The 21,742-nt window shown below is 40.1% G+C and overlaps 1 non-coding gene across 1 annotated transcript; it reads right to left on the bottom strand.

Moving 5' to 3' along the window:
- Positions 1 to 11,142: 11,142 nt before the first annotated feature.
- LOC138851672 (5S ribosomal RNA) lies at positions 11,143 to 11,261 on the bottom strand. Its single transcript, XR_011391340.1, has one exon. It is a non-coding gene; the product is annotated as a 5S ribosomal RNA (ribosomal RNA).
- Positions 11,262 to 21,742: the final 10,481 nt, after the last annotated feature.

Raw genomic sequence — 21,742 nt, 5'->3', positions numbered from 1 at the left:
GTTTTGATAAAATCTTACTGGACGAAATGTTGTCCCAACTAAACCATACCAAACCATACCACGGGTGAGGTTTTAACCCGCGGTCAGAGAGTCTCAAAACTGGAGTTTTTGAGACTCTCTGACTGCGGGTTCAAACCCCACCCGTGGTATGGTTTGTTTGCAATCGTGTCATTACGAATTCGTGAGTCATATTGTCCCAACTAATTGTATTTATGTCGCTGTGCGATTCGAGAAAGGTATCCCTGTATTCCATAAGCCCAATCTCCTCTACCTCAATACACGCAAACTTTATTAGGTACATCTGTTTGTTACTGCAAATATCTATTCAGCCAATCACCTGGCAGCACTTCAGTGCCTAAAAGCATGCAGACATGGGCATGAGGTTCAGTTGTGGTTCAGATCGAACATCAGAATGGGAAGGAAATGTGATCTAAGTCATTGGTACTGGTATTGATACTTTCGTTCATGATTGTTAGAAGCAATCTTTGAATTATCAGTCTGAGTAGTCACACTGAAATTTTATAGTATCTGTATTCTTATATAAAACTAATCTACTTTCATAAAAGCTGTCTGTCTTATTTAGAAAAAAACGTTTGCATTACTTTTTGCCTATGTAAGTTCCTAATTTGCTTTTCTTGGAAACAGTTGGAAAAAATTAAATATTGCTTTTCATGAAATAATTTCTGAATGTCTCATCTGATTAACTTCAACCCTTCTTTGCTGATTACTTGATAGAGCAATATCTGAGCAGCTTCAAGATATTGGTCTCTCTGGTCTCTCTGAAAGAATTTAATTAAATTTGGTCTGTGTCCATTCTGATTTTATTGAAGAAATTTGAATATTAATTTTCAAATGAAGACTGGTGAATGTCTCTCCTGATTCCCTTCAGATCTTCACAGTTAATATTTAACTGCAGTATCAGCTTTAGCCACACTCCAATCGAATACATTGAGACACAAAGGACTGGCGTTAAGAAAGACGGGGATACTTTTCTCAAATCACGCAGCAACCAAAATACATCTATCTGACCCACTTTTAACCCCCTTCTAGTGGTCAGATTTTGGTAAACTTTTATTTTCATTCATTAAACACACAACAGGGCCAAAAACCACTGCCAGAGCACTTGTTAGAATTTTTTCGTGGTCTGATATACTGATCATCTATGTTAATCTATAACAGAAATGTAAGTTTATCACTCTGCAATACCTGAAACTGTGAAGGGAATCAACAGAGGAAGTCAGTTTCAGGAATGGTCTATGCAAAACTGAACAGAGACTACCTGCACATATCAGTTGCAATACAAACCTTCACCAAGTAATGTTGTGTACGAATGGTATATAATACCGACAAGATGAGATTAAGACACATGTGCAACATCTGGGTATCTTTATTGTATCTTTATTGTATCTTTACAATAAAGATACCCAGATGTTGCACATGTGTCTTAATCTCACTTCACCAAGTAATAATTGACCAATGTTTGAAATTTGAAACCGATCAGATAAAGGGTTCAGAAGTTATAAACAAAATCCTTAGACTGGACGAAAAAACTGTAGCTAACAATGGGGTGGCTCAGGAATCATGCTGTGTAGTATTTGAAAGTTCACTCAACTAATGAAATTTAAAATTGCTATAAAAATACTAGTTTCCAATATTTCTCAATTTTCTTTTTGTATTTGTATAAGATTTATAATTCTCTACAGTGGTGTATAAATAATGTTTTGATAAAGTCAATCTGATAAAAATTTCAAAGTTTCCAAGTTCCCTACAAAAATAGCACTGACAAATTTGGCTGGACACTAACTAAACTGAATCAGTACTATCCTGGCCGTAAGATGCATCAGCCAAAATACTGACGTTATTCAGAAGATTCAACTTTTTTGAATTTGATGAAACAGAAATCAAAATTTCCCAACATGCAACAGGGAATGAACACTGTCGAAAAACATTCGCCATGAAACACCTATTATCAAACACTTTTAAACAGATATAAAAGAGCAAATTCCTCCCATCAGGCACCAATCAACAAACATAATCAACAAACACCTCCAATCAAAGACCCAGGAAAAAACTCTTCCCAACAAACACACAGCATTAAACATCTCCTAGCCGCCACCAAGAAACAAACACTTACCAACATACACCCAGTATCAAATACCTTTCAAAAACCACCCAGCAACACACATCTCTCAATAAACACCCAGACTCACACGATCTCTCAACAAATACTCAAACTCACACTCCTCCAAATATACACCCAGCAACACACACCTCTCTCAACGAACACCCAACAACACACCCCTGTCAACAAACAACCAGCAGCACACCCCTGTCAACAAACAACCAGCAGCACACCTCTGTCAACAAACAACCAGCAGCACACCTCTGTCAACAAACAACCAGCAGCACACCCCTGTCAACAAACAACCAGCAGCACACCTCTGTCAACAAACAACCAGCAGCACACCCCTGTCAACAAACAACCAGCAGCACACCCCTGTCAACAAACAACCAGCAACACACCCCCGTCAACAAAAAACCTGCAACACACCCCTGTCAAGCAACAAGCAACACAAACCTGTCAACAAACAACCAGCAACACACACCTCTCGACAAGCTCCTTACAAAAATCAACAAACACCTGTCAACCTCCCAGCATGACACTAAACTCTCTCCTTACCCACTCCCCTCCTTCCCCCCTTATTTGCAGCCCACTCCCTAACTCATTATTGATCCAGCTTCATTATTCAATATCCTGGCCGGCTTTATGGTCACTTAACACCGGCCGCAGCGTCTATACAATTTAGGTGATCATACCTAGTTTACTGGAGAGGCAGAATTCTCTAAGCTGGGGCAAACATGACCACCGGAGGCTAACTTAGCTGGAAGGAGCAGCAGAAAGGGTAATAGAGGGCAGATGCAGGGTAGAACAAGAAGGTAAGGGGAAACTGCACTGAGGTACTGGGGTAAGAAGATGAAGGATAATTGTAGATGAAAGGGTAGGAGATGAAGATGAAACTATGAAGTACGACTATTATTTTCTTTGGTTAATTTATCCGTTTTGCCAGTTCGTTAGTGCTTTAGTAAGCTCTGTATGATACTCCACAAAAAAATAAATTCGAAGTTGACATCTAAGACCTGTATTGCTAAACAGAAATACTAAACTTTTGTTGGACTGAGATATATGATCGTTGATGGTCTGAGGCTGATCTGGAGAAATCTAAAGTAATAGCAAGGAAATGAACTACAGAAGAAAAAGAAAAAGCAGCAGCAGCAGCAGCAGCAGCAGCAGCAGCAGCAGCAACGGCGGCGGCGATAGTGGTGGTGGCAGCAGTGGGGACGACCGTGACGGCGGTAGTGGGGACGACGACCGTGGCGGCGGCAGTGGAACGACGGTGGTGGACACAGTAGGCACGAGAAAATATAAGTATAACCACTTACGGGAAAACCATGCATTTTTAAATTTATGTTAACAATGAATTATTGCCGACTCAGTGTTGTGACTTCCTCTATAATTCCTCAGAGCTCCAAAGTGAATATATCAAAATGCAGTTTGGTACTTACCTTGGCTGCTGATAACTCAAGACACCAACCACACTCTGTGGAAGAAAAAGACACATAAGTGTGTAAAGTCAGACTACCTACCTCCTGCTGTTTTACCTGAAGGGTGTATCGAGGGTCAACGCCCCTGCGGCCCGGCCCAGCCCAGTGGCTCAGGTCCTGACCAACCTGGCTGTTACTGCTAGCCTCACGCAATCTAACGTACGAACCACTGCCCAGCTGGTCTGGTACTGACTTTAAGACAGCCAGGGGTTTATTGATAATCCCCCTGATGTATACTGGAAGGCTATTGAACAGTCTTGGGCCCCAGACCCTTATTGCGTTTTCCTTAGTGTACCCATGGAGCCCCTGTTTTTCATTGGGGTTATGTTGCACCGTCTGCCTAGTCTTTTACTTTCACAGGGAGTGATTTTTGTGTGTAGATTTGGGATCAGTTCCTCTGGGATTGTCTAGGTGAAGATTATGATGCATCTTCCTTTTCTGTGTTCTCAGTAATTAAGGTGCTTGACTGAACTTCTATGTACAGTGAATGTTGTCTGTACATTTTCTAGATCTGCCAATTCACTTGTTTGAACAAGGCTGTTTGTGTCCAGCAGTATTCCAGCCTTAAGAGAACAAATTAAAAAAAGCTCATCGCTGGCATGGCAAACTTTGTTTTGAAAGCTCTCATTATCCATCCTATCATTTTCCTCACAAATGTGACAATGACATTGTTGCGATCTTTGAAGGTGAGATCCTCTGATATTAACACCCACGGCCTTCACGTTACTTTTTTGTTCTCTTGTGTGGTTAGAGTTTGTAGTATACTCAGTTCTAGCTATTATTTCCTCAAGTTTTCCATAATGGAGTAACTTTAATTTGTCCTTATTATGCAGGATACTGCACTGTTGTGATAATGTTTATATAATATAGTGTATTCTGGGGATAAAGCTCCATATAAATAGTGTTAGTGCTTAAGTGGATGCGCACTGAACGGCAAGTGCATGTGTATGACGGCCAGCTGAGGTAAAGACTGCTGAGAGTGACTAGGGAGCAGTCGCTGGAAAGGAATTTTGGAGTTAGGTTAAATAGTGTGCGTTGTATTTAGGACATGGGTTGTTTATGGTGAAGTTTTTATACTCTAAGTAGGCTCTAGCAGTGGCTCTGGTATTATCTGCAGAATGAAGGGGGGTCATGGAAACCCCTTATTGTGGTTATAAAATATTAAATGGCCTAGCTTTAAATAACTAGTAAATACTAGAGAGCTATTTTGTAATATGTGAAATGTATTGAAGGCAGGTTTTGTGTTATATTGTTGCTAATAATATATTTTATTTTTGTATAAAGATGTGTTTATCTGTCATTCCTGGTAATCACTCCTAGATACTGACCACCTATTTAGCGCTTTTGTGAAGTTACAAATGTGGTCCTAGGGCGGCGTATTTTTTTAAATATTTTGCATGTGCCCCTAGACAAGGCTTTTACCCCCTTTAGGCTTCGGTATATATTCGTAACAGTTCTTATTGAACACCATATTGCTTTCAGTGGCCCATTGGAAAACTTGGTTTACATACGCTTGGAGATTTACCATGTACTCAGTGGATGACACTTATGCACATTCTAGTATCGTCTGCAGAAGATACGGTGCTGTGGTTTAGATCTCAGTTTATGTCTGATATGAGGATGAGGAACAGGATGGGGACGAGTACTCTACCTTGTGGAACTGAGCTTTTCACTCTGACAGCCTCTGACTTAGCTCTGTTTACCATTATTCTTTTTGTATTGTTGGTTAGAAAGTTGAAATTCTATCTGCCTACTTTTCCATTTATTCCTTCCCACTGCTTTAATGCCAAGTTTATGGACTGGGGCTATACCCGTTGTTCTTACCGACTGAGATATCACCCGCGTCCAGGCTCCCTCTCCATAGCAAACTTAAGACACGCTAAAGGAGTTTCTTGTATCTTTTAATGAATACGGAGTTCCATGAGTCTGGGCCTGGGGCAGACCGCATGGGCATGTTGTCAATGACTTTTTCAAAGTCCAGTGATATTAGGGTTATGTTAGAAATTTGCCATACGTTTACGGGGTTTTGAAACGCGTTCGTGAAAAATTCATTCTGATGGTCGATCTTTAGTCTCATAACGGCTCACTAACACAGCCATACCGAGACTTTAGTATTTCACTAATTTCATTTCTGTCATTTATGTAAGTCCCATCTTCTTTGAGCAAGAGCCCGATACTGGATGTGGCTTTTGCCTTGTTTTCTGCATATAAAAAGGAATATTTGGGATTTCTTCCAATTCCATTATTTGCTTTTGGGTCCTGTCTCTTCTGGATCCTGTATGAATCATTTAACTTCAGTTTTTTCTAACCTAGTCAGTACTTTCTTCTGCATTTCAGATAATTTAGCCCACGTGAGATACCCTTCACTGTCACCTGTACAAGGAGTGTCACTCTTTCCAGTGTACTTCTCATCTTCATCCTTACGCCTTGAGTATACTTCAGCTACTAAAGAACTGATTCAAGACACTCGTTTGGATCCATGTTATTTAATACATCTTCCCAAAATGTTTCATTTAGGACATGATTTATTTGATCGCAGTTGGTGATGGTGTTGTTGAAGTGGAATTTGGTGAAGGCACCCTCGTATTGGTATGCATTTTGCTGGTCAGGATTTTTGCTCATATAAGTCAGGACACCGATTAGGTTGGGATCTGAATTAACTGTCGTTGATATTGTTAATTTCTTACCAGGTCACCATTATACAAGAAAATAGGGTTAAGTGTGTCTTCCAGTCATGTTGGCTCCACTGTCTGTTTGCTTTGGGAGAATTTATTTCAGAGATCCAGGAATTCATGTGTGTGACCTTTTATCTGAGTTGTCTCCAGGGATTATCTCTGTTATAACATTATTTGCTATATTCTTGCAAGATATTTGGGGCTGGGGTTGCAAGATTTTTCCAGACAGTAATCGGTTTTTAATAACTGTTCCTTGAACTGTTGCGAAGTTGTATCTGGTGGCTTCTATGCAACCACAATGACTAGGTTTTGATTCTCAGTCTTTATTGCTGAAACTTCAACTACATCATTTGCAGTGTTTAGTAACTGTGTGCAAATGAGTGACGCCTTAACATAAAGGCAAACTGACCCTTGTTGGCTGTTCTTATTGTCGCATCTAAATAAGTTGTACCCTGTTATCCATATTTCGTTGTGAAAGTGGTCTTTTAAATGAGTCTCTATGGTAAAGGCAGAATCCATACATAACTTTAAAAAGAAGTACGATAAGGTTTTTAAAGCCAGAAGAGAGTGGACCAGCAAAGAGGCAGGGCCAGAGGCTATGATCCACCCCTGCAAGTACATATAGGTGAGGAAAGTTAACACACACACACACACACACACACACACACACACAAAAGGAGCAGGCTCATGGAGCAGGAAGAGACAGGACCTAGTAGCGATCAGTAAAGAGGCGGGGCCAGGAGCTATGTATCGACCCCAGCAACCACAAATAGGCGAGTATACACACACACACACACACACACACACACACACACACACACACACACACACACACACACACACACACACACCAGAGCACTGAGGACGATCCTTCACAACTCGTAAATAACGCTCACGCTAATTTTAACCAAGATATAAGGCCTGGGAAATATTTTAGAGCTGGAGTCCGGATTACAGCCACATCTATATGGATTAGCAGACGTCATATATTTTTTATGAGACCAATTTATCGCAGCAGGTTCAAGAGTAATTATATAAAAAGCCTCTGGGTTAGTGGTTCACGTATTCGTGTCATTTTTCAGCCGTCATAAATCCAGCATTTACAACATATATCCTGATGTGGGCCTCTGGTTGACACATGCGCCTAGGGGGTCATTCATCAGTGTCTGTTCTCCTCACAATTCTGCCTCAACAAGAGTAGTTAGAGTTGGTTTTAAGAGCTTTGAGGCAGAGATGACTTGGGCTGCGTAGGACTCATTTTTTTTTTTATAATTTTTTCTCCTCTTGTTAGGACGAAAGATTAATGGTAAGAATGGGAAGGCAAAGGAATGGGGTAAAATAGTGTAGGGATAAAGGTAGTGGGTAGAGAAGGCGGCATGAGAAAGGTTAAGTGGTCTTATCATTGTGGGTGAGTTTTAGGAGTATCTTTTTTTATAGTGACAAGTGTTTAGGAGACGAGCTGGACTCGCTCCAGAAACCTCACTGAAATATTAATGGAACCTTTTCTTCCTCTCACAGCAAAATGAAAACGTATCAGCAGTTATTACTTTTATATAAATCATGCCAATAAAAGGCGGTGCATAATTGGAAGGACTGGAATTGAAAGTTCTAACAGAAGCTGTTACTGATATATTTTGGTGGCCTTGGATGCAATGGCGTACTGTCGACCCTTCAAGTCCAAGAGTTTGATAATGTAGGTTCCTTATCCTTCAGTTCGAATTCTTAGGTTCGTGAATGGCACACAACTTCACATAAAGGAGACCAAAACAAACTGCATCTCCACAAATTGCTTTTAAGTTTTCAGCCGTCTAGTGTGTGGGGCCATAAATAAAGCCCTTGACAAACTTGTTCAATACATCACTGAAGATGGTACCAGTATCCTGAATTATTATATGTTAAATGGAAAGCGCTAAACCCGTAGCTGTCATGTAGTGCCTGGAGAATGGGAGGAAATCAGGTTTTATCCCAGTTCACTGGACCGAGATCCCTTTACCAGCATTAAGGCACCTCCTATGAAGAACTAGCAGTGTGTGGTGGCAAATGCTGCACCATTGTTTCCAAGAAACAGTGTAGGTCGCCGGCATTAAAATACTGTCGAATCTGTTAAACATACATATTTTTTCGAGGGATGGAGGGGAGAGAGAGATTGCTTGAATCAAGACTTGAGAATGAAATTCGTACTCATCTTCAGAAACACAAATGAATAAAATATTCACAACATAACTTACAAAAGAACCATCATGGCTCAGTTACCTTACTATGGCTCCTATCAAACGTATTAGAATTAATAGACAAATGTAAAAATTCTAACGTTATATACCCTGCCATCAGCAAAGCATCTACTTATCCAATCCAGATTATAATAATAATAATAATAATAATAATAATAATAATAATAATAATAATAATAAATTATTATTATATTTATGGATTAACGTTAAACCCGTCAGGGTCATATATCGCCTAGGAAAAAAGGATTGTGACCAAATATTCATACACAGATGGCAGATAGTGCCAAATAACCCCAATAAAAATCAGGGGCGCAGTGTGTACACTAAGGAATAATTAAGTATGAAGGTACCCAGACTTTTCAACACTTCCTATCATATGTATGGGGGATTACCAACAATCTCCTGGCTGTCTTCAAGAGAGGGTGGTATATACGGTGGCGTTCGTGCGACTGCGACCAACAGCCTGGTCGAATAGGCAATACTCCAGGAAGCTTGCTATGGGACCGGGCAGCGGGGGCGATAACCCTCGGAACACTCCAGGTTAGGCATAATTACCGACGATAAAACAATGGGATAACCAATAACGGGGCAGAAGCTCAATAAGATAACATCTTCAACCCGAATTCAAAGAAACATGGACATTTGTTGACATTATAAGAGTGATGCCTTCCTGAGGCAACAACGCGAATTAACAGACTTATAATATTATTTTCAGTTTTGCCATTTCACTTCATTGTAGATAAATAGTGTGTTCTATAACTACGGAATTAACGTTGAGGTTATATATAAAACTAATAAAAAAAACTAAATAGTTAAGAAAACTTGAAACTAGGAAAAAGAATAAATATACGATATACGAAATAAGGGCAGTTGGTTACTACGATTCATATTAAGGACTAATAGAGTACAGATGTGATGATGCTATCTGATCCTCGGGAGAACATTACGTGGACTATGGTGTACATATCTAGTCACCGGCGTACTAACATGCATAGAAGGATGACTATGCTAATTCGAAACATTGGCAAATTTCTCGAAAAATGCAGAGCGAGGGGTCAAGATGCAGTGCACGGGTAATAAAACGGTTCGGCTAAGAGACTATATATGAGGTTCTCAAAATTGAAATTCGAAATAAAGCTGCTACTATATATACATTATTATATTTATCGGAAAGCGCTAATCCCTCAGGGGTTATACAACACTTGGGGAATAAGGCAGTGAGAATTGGACAGGTCAAATTTTTTGAATCAGTGAGAATTGGACAGGTCAAATTTTTTGAATCAAGAGTCCTTCACGTGTATCAAGGAACCTCCGTTGAGGAATTAACATAAACATTAAAACTATTTTAGGGTCAGGTTCAAAATGTACAATCTACTGGAGTGGGACACACAAGGATGTGTAGTATAAAGTCAATGGAGAGCAGGAACGTCATGGCCACAATAAGAGAACACTGAACATTTATGTTCCAAAACTTGCAACTGCTGTTAGCTTATATAAGAAATAGTACCGTTAAAATACTTTTTTTTTTTTCAAGAGGAAACTGGACCACAGCCTAGAAATACTGGCAGATCAGTCAGGTTGTAATACAAATGTAGGCTACGCTGGCAGCTACAGCCAGGCTGACTAGGCAGTCAACAATAAAGTCTGGCTGGCTTCAGGCAAGTAGACGAACTCTCGCACGGACCACAGATACCAAAGGTACAGCACCGTGGGACTATTGATCCACCACAAAAAAAAATATATATATTTTTTAAATTTAAAAAAAAAACTGAAGAAACTTTACATTTTCAAATATAACAAAGATTCATTATTGCCACATGTGCTGACAAAGTTGAAAAATAAAACTCATTAGTACTATTCTCATGGGATATTATAAAAGTTTGTTTTGCATTTCTATGATCATGATTCATCCATATTACCTCTAGACATCCTTTCAAGAAGCATGCGCAATTATCTCACCCTTTAGAGCTATTGAGGTTAGTAATTTATAATAGAGATATGTGTGTGTGTGTGTGTGTGTGTGTTAGCGTGTGTGTGTGTGTGTTAGTGTGTGTGTGTGTGTGTGTGTGTGTGTGTGTGTGTGTGTGTGTGTGTGTGTTTGTTTTAGTGTACTCACCTATTTGTGGTTGCATGGGTCGAGTCACAGCTCCTGGCCCCGCCTCTTCGCTGATTGCTACTAGGTCCTCTCTCTCCCTGCCCCATGAGCTCTATCATACCTCGCCTTAAAACTATGTATGGTTCCCGCCTCCACTACGTCACTTTCTAGGCTATTCCACGGCCTGACTACTCTATGACTGAAGAAATACTTCCTAACATCCCGTTAATTCATCTGAGCCTTCAACTTCCAATTGTGACCTCTTTTGTCTGTGTCCCTTCTCTGGAACATCCCGTCTTTGTCCACCTTGTCTATTCCGCGCAGTATTTTATATGTCGTTATCATGTCTCCCCTGACCCTCCTGTCCTCCAGTGTCGTCAGGCCGATTTCCCTCAACCTTTCTTCGTAGGACAATCCCCGTAGCTCTGGGACTAGTCTTGTTGCAAACCTTTGCACTTTCTCTAATTTCTTGACGTGCTTGACTAGGTGTGGATTCCAAACTGGTGCTGCGTACTCCAGTATGGTCCTAAAGTTTTTATGCCAACAGCATTTGGTGTTCCCAGGCGGTCACCCATCCAAGTACTAACCAAACCCAACGTTGCTTAACTTCGCTGATCGGACGAGAAGCGGTGCGTTCAACGTGGTATGGCCGTTGACGATTCCTTATTAAGATGTCGGAATGCTGTTCTGAGGTTTGCTAGGCGCCCATATGCTGCAGCAGTTATTTGATTGATGTGCGCTTCAGGAGATGTACCTGGTGTTATACTCACCCCAAGATCTTTTTCCTTGAGTGAGGTTTGTAGTCTCTGGCCCCCTAGACTGTACTCCGTCTGCGGTCTTCTTTGCCCTTCCCCAATCTTCATGACTTTGCACTTGGTGGGATTGAACTCCAGGAGCCAATTGCTGGACCAGGTCTGCAGCCTGTCCAGATCCCTTTGTAGTTCTGCCTGGTCTTCGATCGAGTGAATTCTTCTCATCAACTTCACGTCATCTGCAAACAAGGACACCTCAGAGTCTATTCCTTCCGTCATGTCGTTCACAAATACCAGAAACAGCACTGTGTGTGTGTGTGTGTGTGTGTGTGTGTGTGTGTGTGTGTGTGTGTGTGTGTGTGTGTGTGTGTGTGTGTCCTTTCTAAAATTTTCTCTTATAATTTTGTACCAAACAAAAAAAATAGAAAACTTACCTAACCTTATTATAACAAGCGCAATTTAATTTAGCCTAATCCAACTAAATATATTTTGGATAAGTTTATAATAATTTAATAATAAACAAACACAATGAAATTATTTTGTTTCGTTAGGTTCATAATGATTTTTGCAAAATTAATGCATATACAAATTTTCGCTTGCCTTATTCGGCAAGAAGAGCGTTGCTATTTAAGCCAAAATCGCAAGTTTTACCTACTCGGCACGACATATTTATATAATGTCGACCTTAATAGCCCTAAAGTGTGGACTAACTGAGTATGCTTTTTAGAAAATAAGAAATGTTCAAAAAAATTTTCTATCATGCAATTAAGTCCCCAACTTTTTTTTTTAAGAATTAGTCTAACGAAGATTTTGATGGCTTGCGTTTGCGTGTCTATTACATTTACCAGTGCTTGTTGAAGCTGCTTGATATGCATTCAGGTTTCCCATTTTTATAATCCCACCAAATTCACTGAGGAGTTTTTCTGAACGGGGCTTATTGCAGATATTTTAAAGGTGAGGACTCATAGTTTCTCTATGGTGATAATCGTCAGAATCAAGCCGAATGCTTCTGAGCATACTTCCAGGGTCCCAGGGATGTAAGCCCCAGTCTAGGATCATCCATTTTGTAAGTGTGTTCATATTTTTCCATCGTCCATCTTCAAGTCTGTCAAAACAATCCACCGTACTTACTTCAGAAGGATGTAAGCAGCAACATCTAGAGGTTGCAGTATGCTAGTGGAAATTTGGAAGTTTGGGCTTGTCTTGTGGAACTTTGCAGTTAACTTCATTAAAACCTTTTGGAACCAGTTTATGAACAATCAGGATCAAACCAGCCAGATTTTGACCAATTATTTTGAGCCTCTAATGGTCCTCTCAGCAACTATCGAATACGTTCTTCTTTGTAGACAATGTAAATACATAAGACCTGTCTAACAGCAATTACATCACACATTAAGCTGATGTCTTTATATTGTTCATAATTCGCTCACCGTGGTTACCACGGTGAGAGAATCATGACAGCACGAGTTCTAAGGATCATCAGAAATGTTTATTTCATCGTAATTTATGATGTTACTTGACAGAACTCCATCGATTGTTAAATGTTAGAGTAGAAAGTAAGCGCCCCCACCACCCTCCTTTTCTGGCACAGTAGCTTTCTTTCTTAAAATATTTTGACAGTCTGCGTCACAGGGTTACTATGACACTCAAGGAAAGCATATGTCCAATTTTTGCCACCAAGCAGATTATCATTAAATTCAGGAATGGGCCTCTCATGCTTATTCAGACGATCTTGAATGAATTGATGCAGATTATCTATAGTAAAAGCTAGGTCGAAATCTTCTAAACCTGCAAGATTTAGGGCCATTGCTTCCTCCTCTGCACGAAACAAAGCTGTCATCCTCCCAGTATAAGCTCCTTAAACCTTGCCAGAACTGATTTGCTGAAGAGTTGTCGTCGGAATTCCATATTTAGCTGCAGTTTTAGGTGCCTAGCCCCTGTCTCAGAAAAAGGAAAATTGACGATTAGAATGATCACAAGAAGGAACACTGCAGCAGGCTTACTGGCTCATGCCAGACAAGTGTAACTCGCACCCACCTAAACGCACTTAAACACCCCTCCACCTATATTTAAAGCAACCTGGGAGTTTGTTCCGCTCATCTACAAATTGCCAAACCAGTACTTCCCATATATCTTATCAGTCCAAATTTCTCCAACTTGTATTCACTGCTGTGAGTCCTGTTTCAGATATTTTCAATATATTTATTCTTATTTTCCGTTAGTACATTTAACCCTCCTTCACCCCTTAATCCTACTCATTTTCACTGAGTGCAAGTTCAGTACTTTCAGCCTATTTTGATAGGAAAGGTTTCTAATATACGAAATCAACATCATCATCCTTCACAGTGCATTTATGCCCATCCTTTTATATACAGACCAGAATTGAGCAGCATAATCTAAATGAGGCATACGCAAAGATATGTAAACTTGAAGTATCATGTTATTGCTTCCATTATTTATACTTCATGATATGAAGCCAGGAATATCATTAACTTTATTGTGAACGTTAATGCACTGCTATCTAGGTTTCAAATTTCTGCTTACCAGAATTCCTTGTGTAATAGTTTATACCAGTGAATGTATAATCTAGGAGACATGTCATTATTTTTCGGATTGAACTAGGGTTCAGTTACTGCAATAACCTCTATTTTTCTTGTACATGCAGTCAAACTTCTTCCATATTTCTTGCATTCCAGCTATTTGTATAATATATTCTGAGGAAGTTTTTGCCTCGCCTTTCTCCCTTATCTAATATTTGTAGACCAATTTCCGGTTTTTATGAGGAACTATTTTATGAGCTATCTTGTTTTCTGAACGTTTACCTAACATATCCTGGCTATTTTTGCTCTCTCCTTCCCCAGTACTGCGACCCCCCTTTGTTCCCTCCTCCCCCCCCCACACACTCTTGCCTCTGTCTTAATTAGTGTAATGTCTTACACAATATAGCAATTATTCCTTTGACTAATTGTGTCAATGGTATTACTCCTGCATCGAAGAGATGCACCTCATCCACTGTACGCATATTAACCATAAAAGTTATCTCAATAGTCAATGGAATTCACAAGTTCCTTGCATTGTGTGTCTAGCCAGCAATTTACCCCATTCATTGCCCACACCTCTACTAGGCAAAATTTAACATATGACTGGGATCCCTTCTATTGATTTAATTAGATCAACATAGGTCTTGTTGGCCAGCAACTCTTCCCTTATGTATTTCCCTACATCATTACCTCCATCATTGCGGGAGATAATGAGGTTCTTCCCATTACCTGACGTAATGTTATCTAGCCTGTTAACTACATCACTCATACCTACTGTTTCACCTGCATTGTTGCTTCTGCGTGTCGTGTTCCACAGCTTGTCTTGAAATAAGAACGTGTCTCGGTAGTACAGGCAAGCCATGGGCACAAAGAACCTACTCTACGCTGAGTAGGTTCAATTTTCTAGCCATGAGTGTGGAAATCAGCACGTCAGTCATTTATCCAGTCAGCCAGTCAATCTTTAAGTCACTCAACTCACTAAGTGCAGACAGAAAGTGCACTACTTGGCACTTGAACTACGCCTAGAAGATTTACGGCTTTTTCCCACAAATTAAGATTTTGAAAAGAAATGGAAATATGATTTCTTGATAAATGCGGATAGGATCCCTCCACGTTCCCTGGCCCCTTTCCACTTGTCTCTCTGTCGTCTATATTAGCTTTCGTCACCCCCTGTTGTGCAAGATTTAATGAGATTAACAGCGTGGGAGCAAAATCTCTGACGGGGCTGAATGCTGATTCACTTTAGATGAGAATTTTCGCTGAAGTGTTTGCGTAAAATAAACACGTTGAAAGACCTTTATGTGCTTGATGATTTACATAAATGCGTATTTTCATTTTTTAATGTTAAACATTTGAGTAATGAAAATATAGAGAAGCTATGTCTTTTTTCGGTGATTTGTATTTTAATTCCTTCGTGTTGTAATGTTTGAGTAATACTCAACATATCCCTCTCGGCACAGTGGTAGCGCGCTTGGCTTACCACCAAGAGAACCCAGGGTCGAACCCTGGGAAAAGCAGGACATATTGGTGTGAGGGAAAAGTTCAACAGATAGGAATAGCGAGCGAGTATGTGGTAACGATAGTTTGATTGCCGGCTGCTTGTTAAGGTAGGGTCAGTCTAGCTCCCGCTATCCCCTCCCCCCCTTTTCCCCACCCCGAAAGGTGACGTGTGGGGCTCTGGCCAAACAGTAATCACTCAACTCACAGCTCCCAGCACAACTCTTGGAATGACAGATCGGGTCACCTGACAACCAACGAGAAGTGTTGAACTTGAAGGAGACGGACTGAAACAGCCCATGAGACGTCATTCATGATCTACCTATCTGATTAATTGTACAGAACACTACCCCTCTGTTACAAAAAACGCGATTCTAAAAGCTTAGAGATCTCCAGTGAATACTAGAAAGGACTGCCCTTCTAGCATCCAGCCTGTTACTGGGTTTTCGTAACAAGTAGTCAGTATCCTTGTCCAATTATCCATTAAAATTCAGTATTATTCAATAGTGCTTCAGGATTACAACTGGTAGGCTACTAACTAGAGAAATTAAAATTTAATAAATTTATTAATCATTAAGTTGTCTAGAGGTATATTATCAAATTAAATTAAATTAAATTAATCACAGTAATCAAAATAATATTAATCTCTCTCGTATACAATAGTATTGTGCTGAAAGCACATATCACATTTATAATTCTTAAGTACCGTCTGGTACATTAACATTTAATAAGATATTACAAATATGTACAAGTAAGTTTGTGTATGTGTGTAAGTGCTCTAAGTAGTTCGCTATGTCTCACGACTCGACTAGACTTAAACAAGTGACTGACAAAGTCCTCACATAAACTAACTTCTTGACCAACTGGCAATCAGAACAGTCTGCTTGAACCACAAAAAGAATGCTAAAGCCCAATAGCAATACAACAAGCGACTGCGACGCAGAATCAGGAACAAGGAGATAATATAACGACACTAAGTAGGGACCATCAGCATAAAATCCCCGACTGTGATAATACACAAAAACCAGTACAAATTAGGTCATAAGCAACAGCTCAGGACCTGAGATGTTCAGAGTGTCTATGAGACACACAACCTCAGTACAACGTCGAAAATCACTAAGTCTATACAATGTTCTGTGAACAGAGTTCTACAGAACTAACAAGAATAATGAGACAGACAATCTGTCCAACCTCCAAGAGAGTCTAGAGCAGACTGAATACTTTAGGCGAGGTGAGGACACCCCCCCTCGATCACGTGATAGCTACGTGGACAACTGCAGCTCAGAAGCCGGCAGTCTAACGAGCTACAAGCGATAATTACAGTAGTTTGACAATCAAGACTTGAACTGAGCACTTAATATGTTACATCCTAACAACATAAGTCAAATAACAATATAAAGCAATACATTTACGATTTAGCTATTATCGCAAATATAAGCAATATAAAATTATATGAAAAGGTAATATACATTATATATATACATAATAATCATTGCAACCCATTCAGGGGTTGCAACACCCCCCCCCCCAACACGACAGACGGTCGCACTAGGAGTTGCATTAAGGTCTTTCACATTATTACTGATTACTCATATCAATACAATTTAATATAAACATTAATCAGTCTCTTGTGCCAAGCACCTCTACAATTTCACAGCGTTCGTCAATAGGATATGCCCCTAGTACTAGGGCAGTACACAGTATCGTATCTCTGCATACTCGTGGTTATGTACATCAGTGTAGAGACAGGATAGCGCAGATGAGTAGGGCACGTTGAGGCTCGAATATAGAGGAGACTGCATTCCACTCTTAAGTAGTGGTTGTGGAATGCTAGGCAGTATGGACATCTGAGTATGAAACAGCTTAAGGGGGGGGGGGTCTGCGGCAGGACAGTGTTGCGTCACGCAGTACCTCGCCCACACGACACTACCCACTCAACACTCAGCTTATGTCTCCTTACACACAATACTGTGAATATATAAATATAATAATTAGACATGAGTATATATAGTTAATATGGGCTGGAGGGATTAAGTTACTTTACTGAATTTGACATAGCAAGTAACAAAAGGTATTTGGGCATAAAATTACGTTAATTTAATGTAACTGATAATTATTAAGGACGTGACAGAGCGTCAGCAATTACATTACAATGACCACTTATGTGTTTTATACTAATAGAATAAGGTTGGATTCTGAGAGCCCACCTCATGATCCTAGCATTTTTACTCTTCATAGTATTTATATAAGTGAGTGGATTGTGGTCTGAAAAAACGTTAATTTTAAATGGGGAAGTGCCCAAATACACGTCAAAATGTTCCAAGGACACCACAAGAGCTAGAGCCTCTTTCTCAATAGTGGCATAATTTTTCTGGTGTCGTTTAAGCTTAGATGAATAGTAACATATAGGATGGAGAATATCAGTGGATGTTGACTGTTGGAGCAGCACAGCGCCCACTGCATAACCACTCGCATCTATATGTAAAAAGAAGGGAAGATTAAAATTAGGACTTTTCAACACAGGAGCAGAGGATAGCAAGCGCTTCAACCTTTTGAACGAGTCTGAACAATCTCTAGTCCAGTTGAACTGAACTTTGCTACTAGTAAGCTCAGTGAGAGGAGCTGCAATCTGAGAAAAGTTTGGACAGAACCTGCGATAATATCCTGCCATACCCAGGAATCTCTGTACTCCTTTCCTACCCTGTGGCACTGGAAATTCAGAAATTGCACGAACCTTAGCCTCAATAGGAGCAACCTCACCTTGGCCGATACAAAAGCCTAGATAGGTAATCTTGGCTTGACCAAAACTACATTTAGCTAAGTTAACAGTGAAGTTGTAGTGCGCCAGTCTCTCAAACAATGCTCTGAGACGCGTCAAGTGCTGTTCCCACTCATCACTGTACACCACTAAGTCGTCAAGGTAGGCTTCTACTCCTAAGTTGTGGGTCAACTCGTTCATTATACATTGGAATGAAGAAGCAGCGTTACATAGGCCGAAGGGGGTGACGAGGTAGTTAAACAATCCATCTTGAACAGTAAAAGCAGATATTTCTTGAGCACGTTCAGTAAGCGGGACTTGATAATAGCCTCGTAAGAGATCTAAACGACTGACAAACTGGGCTCCTGACACACGATCAATAAGGTCGTCAATGCGAGGTAGAGGATAACCATCAGGCAAGGTGACAGAGTTCACTTTCCTGTAATCAGTGCACATCCTGAAACTACCGTCAGATTTAGGCACTAAAATACAGGGAGATGCCCATGGACTTTTACTGCGCTCAATAAGTCCGTGAGATAACAGAAAATCAACCTCTTCTCTCAATGCTTTATGCTTTGTTGGACTCATCCTATATGGTGATTGCTTAATGGGTGATGCTCCCTGTACATCAACGTCATGTACACCCAGAGTACAACGTTTAGGAACATCACCGAACAATTCAGGGAAATGCAAAATCATGTTTTTAATATCGCCAGCTTTATCAATCCCAAGGTTACTAAGAAAATCGTCTAGTGATTGTAGAGTCACTGAATTTTCTAAACGAACCTCTATACCTCTAGAGATGTCAGGTAGACTGACGTTTTCTTCCTCTGTCCTTGGAAGAATAGAAGTAGTAGGTAGAGGACTAGCGTAGTATGTCTGTATAACTGTATATATTAGCGTTGAATTCAAATGTCATATTTTTATTTCATTTTTCATTTTTCTGTCAAATAGGATGCACCTTCATATTTCAATGTTTTATCTTTGCATTAATAAATAATAAAGTGTTTATCTTTGAGAATTATTATTTCTTTTTCTATTCATTAATTTTCCTGAGGAGGAGCCAGCCTTGGTAATACTGTCTGAAAATACCACTACCACTACTACTACCTCTTCTTCTTCTACTACATCCACTGATGAAATTAGACACATGTGCGGCGTCTGGTTGTCTTTGTTGTGGACGTTTCGCCATCCAGTGGCTGGCTGGATGGCGAAACGTCTACGGTGGGGATGCCCGGGTGTTGTGCATGCGTCATTTCATCCTGTCGGTATTATATACAATTCTTGTACTACTACTACTACTACTTCTACCACTACTACTACCTCCACCTCTTCCTGCCTATATATAGCCGTTCTGCTCCTCCTCTGTTAGTGTGACTTTGTCAATGGTCCAAGTCGGACCGAAACGTCGTCGTAAGCTTCTGTCTTTTATGTGCGGGTTATTTGTGTATTGTGAATACTGTCTGAAGTTGTTACGGGGCTGAGTAAGTCTTCACATTGGCAATCCTCCTTACACTTGCTGTTCCTGTTACCTAGAAGTAAATAGATACCCAGGAGTTAGTCGACATTTGTGGACCATTCTCGAATAACCTACAAGAGCACCAATAGAAATAAGTCAGAGTGCTTGGCTTTCGTGGGTTATCCTGGGTTATTAACCCTCCGAGGCTGGTAATCTGCATACGGTCTTCATATTTTAGAATTTTCACATCTGATGCTTTGATGAAGAATTAGACACGTGTGCAACATATGAGTATCTTTTGGCAGAAGTTCGCCATCCAGTGGTTCTATCAAAAAAAATTCAAAGTATTCTTCACAGACTCGAAGGCTGAGGAACTGATTACTTCATCTTTTGTATATAATGCAACTTTTTTTTCCAATTATATCCTTGAATTTGCATTGAAAAAGCCACTGGATGACGGACGTCTGCAATAAAAATACCCAGATGTTGCACATGTGTCTAATTCTTCATGTCGACGGTACTGTATACCACACATGTAATACCTGATGCTATAAAACTATTACACCTCGTACAAGATTAATGATGAGGGGAATAAGTACGCTGTTACTACACTTAATAACCTTTGTTTTACCTGAACACTTCAATATGAAAGAAGTAAAATTAGTTTAATTGAAAACAAAAACACGTAAGAGCTTCTTTGTTTACAGTGCTGCAAATACAAACTTATAAAAGCTTAAACGCTAAACGAAAATAAAAATCACATATTTATGCAAATCACCACACACATAAAAGGCTTTTTATAGTATTTATACTCAATACATATACTATACTTCAGCGTAAATTTTCATCAAAAGTGAATCAGCACTCAACCCCGTCAAAGAGATTTTCCTCCAACGCTGTTAATCTCATTAAATCTTGCACAACAGAGACCGACACAAGCTAAAATAGACGTCAGAGAGACAGGTGGACAAGGAGCAGGGAATGTGGTGGGATACTATCTTCATTTACGCAGAATTCACGTTTTCACTACTGCAAATTTCTGAATTTGTGTGCATAAGCTGTAAATCGTCTTCGTGAAGTTTTATTATAAATAGTGCACTATCTACCCACAGTTCGAGTTGAGTGACTAAAAGACTATCTGAATAAATGATTGACGTGCTAGTTTAAACTCTCATGGCTAGAAACTTTAAACTGGCTTACGTGAAAGGCTTTTAGGAATAGGGATATATCCTGAGGCAACCATGCAGAGGCAACCATGCAGAGGCAACCATGCAGCGGCAACCATGCAGAGGCAACCATGACACTATTACAGCACCCTCAGGAAACAGAAAACGTTAACAGCAAATGGCCTGATTATCCTGGGTGTAAAGGGAGCAAAATAAACACAGCAGAAAACATCAGCAACAACAGTGACTTTTGACTTATATTATCCTTCACCAATTTAGAACAGCAATATGTACACTATATACACTATGTACAGTGATAGGTATTAGTGCACTCCACGGTAAGCAAGGCAGAATAGAAGCCACAAGAGAGCAGATCGTGCTTCAACCAGCTCTAGAATGGGAATGACAAGGGCAGACAGGAGAGTGGTACCCACATAACCTCTGCGATTGCCAAAACCATCTTCTTATTGGCTGGAACCTGGTTACTAGTTGAACGACGGGGCCCCATCATCAACTCTCAGTAATCTGGTTCGCTGGTTGGGGGAGATAGCCTGTAAATGAGGGTGTGTACATGCGCCGAATAAAGGTTACGTACTCTTCGCATGCCACAGTGACACAAGCAGCAGTAGAAAAAACACAGCAGGAGCATCTTCAGAAACATCAGCAACAATTACTAGCAGAAAGTGCTAGTAACAGTCGCAACAACAGTAACAAGTACTAGCAGCAACAGCAGCACCATCAGCAGAAAGTAATAACAGCAACATCAGTAGATACTAGTAGCAACAGCAACATTAGCGATAACGTCAGCAGCGCCTACTAGCAGCGGCATCATCAGAAGTACTCAACCCATCCTCCTAGTAATTATATCACTTCACATAGAGTTTAGATCCCATTTCTAAGTTAGGTTAGGTGAGAAAAACTATAAATATAAAAGACGACAGTAAAATATCTACCGCGCGAACAAAA

Source organism: Cherax quadricarinatus, unplaced genomic scaffold, assembly GCF_038502225.1.
Source record: "Cherax quadricarinatus isolate ZL_2023a unplaced genomic scaffold, ASM3850222v1 Contig1506, whole genome shotgun sequence".
Classification (NCBI taxonomy): domain Eukaryota; kingdom Metazoa; phylum Arthropoda; class Malacostraca; order Decapoda; family Parastacidae; genus Cherax; species Cherax quadricarinatus.
Note: the sequence above shows the minus strand (reverse complement) of the source record. Positions and strands in the feature narration are given on the sequence as shown.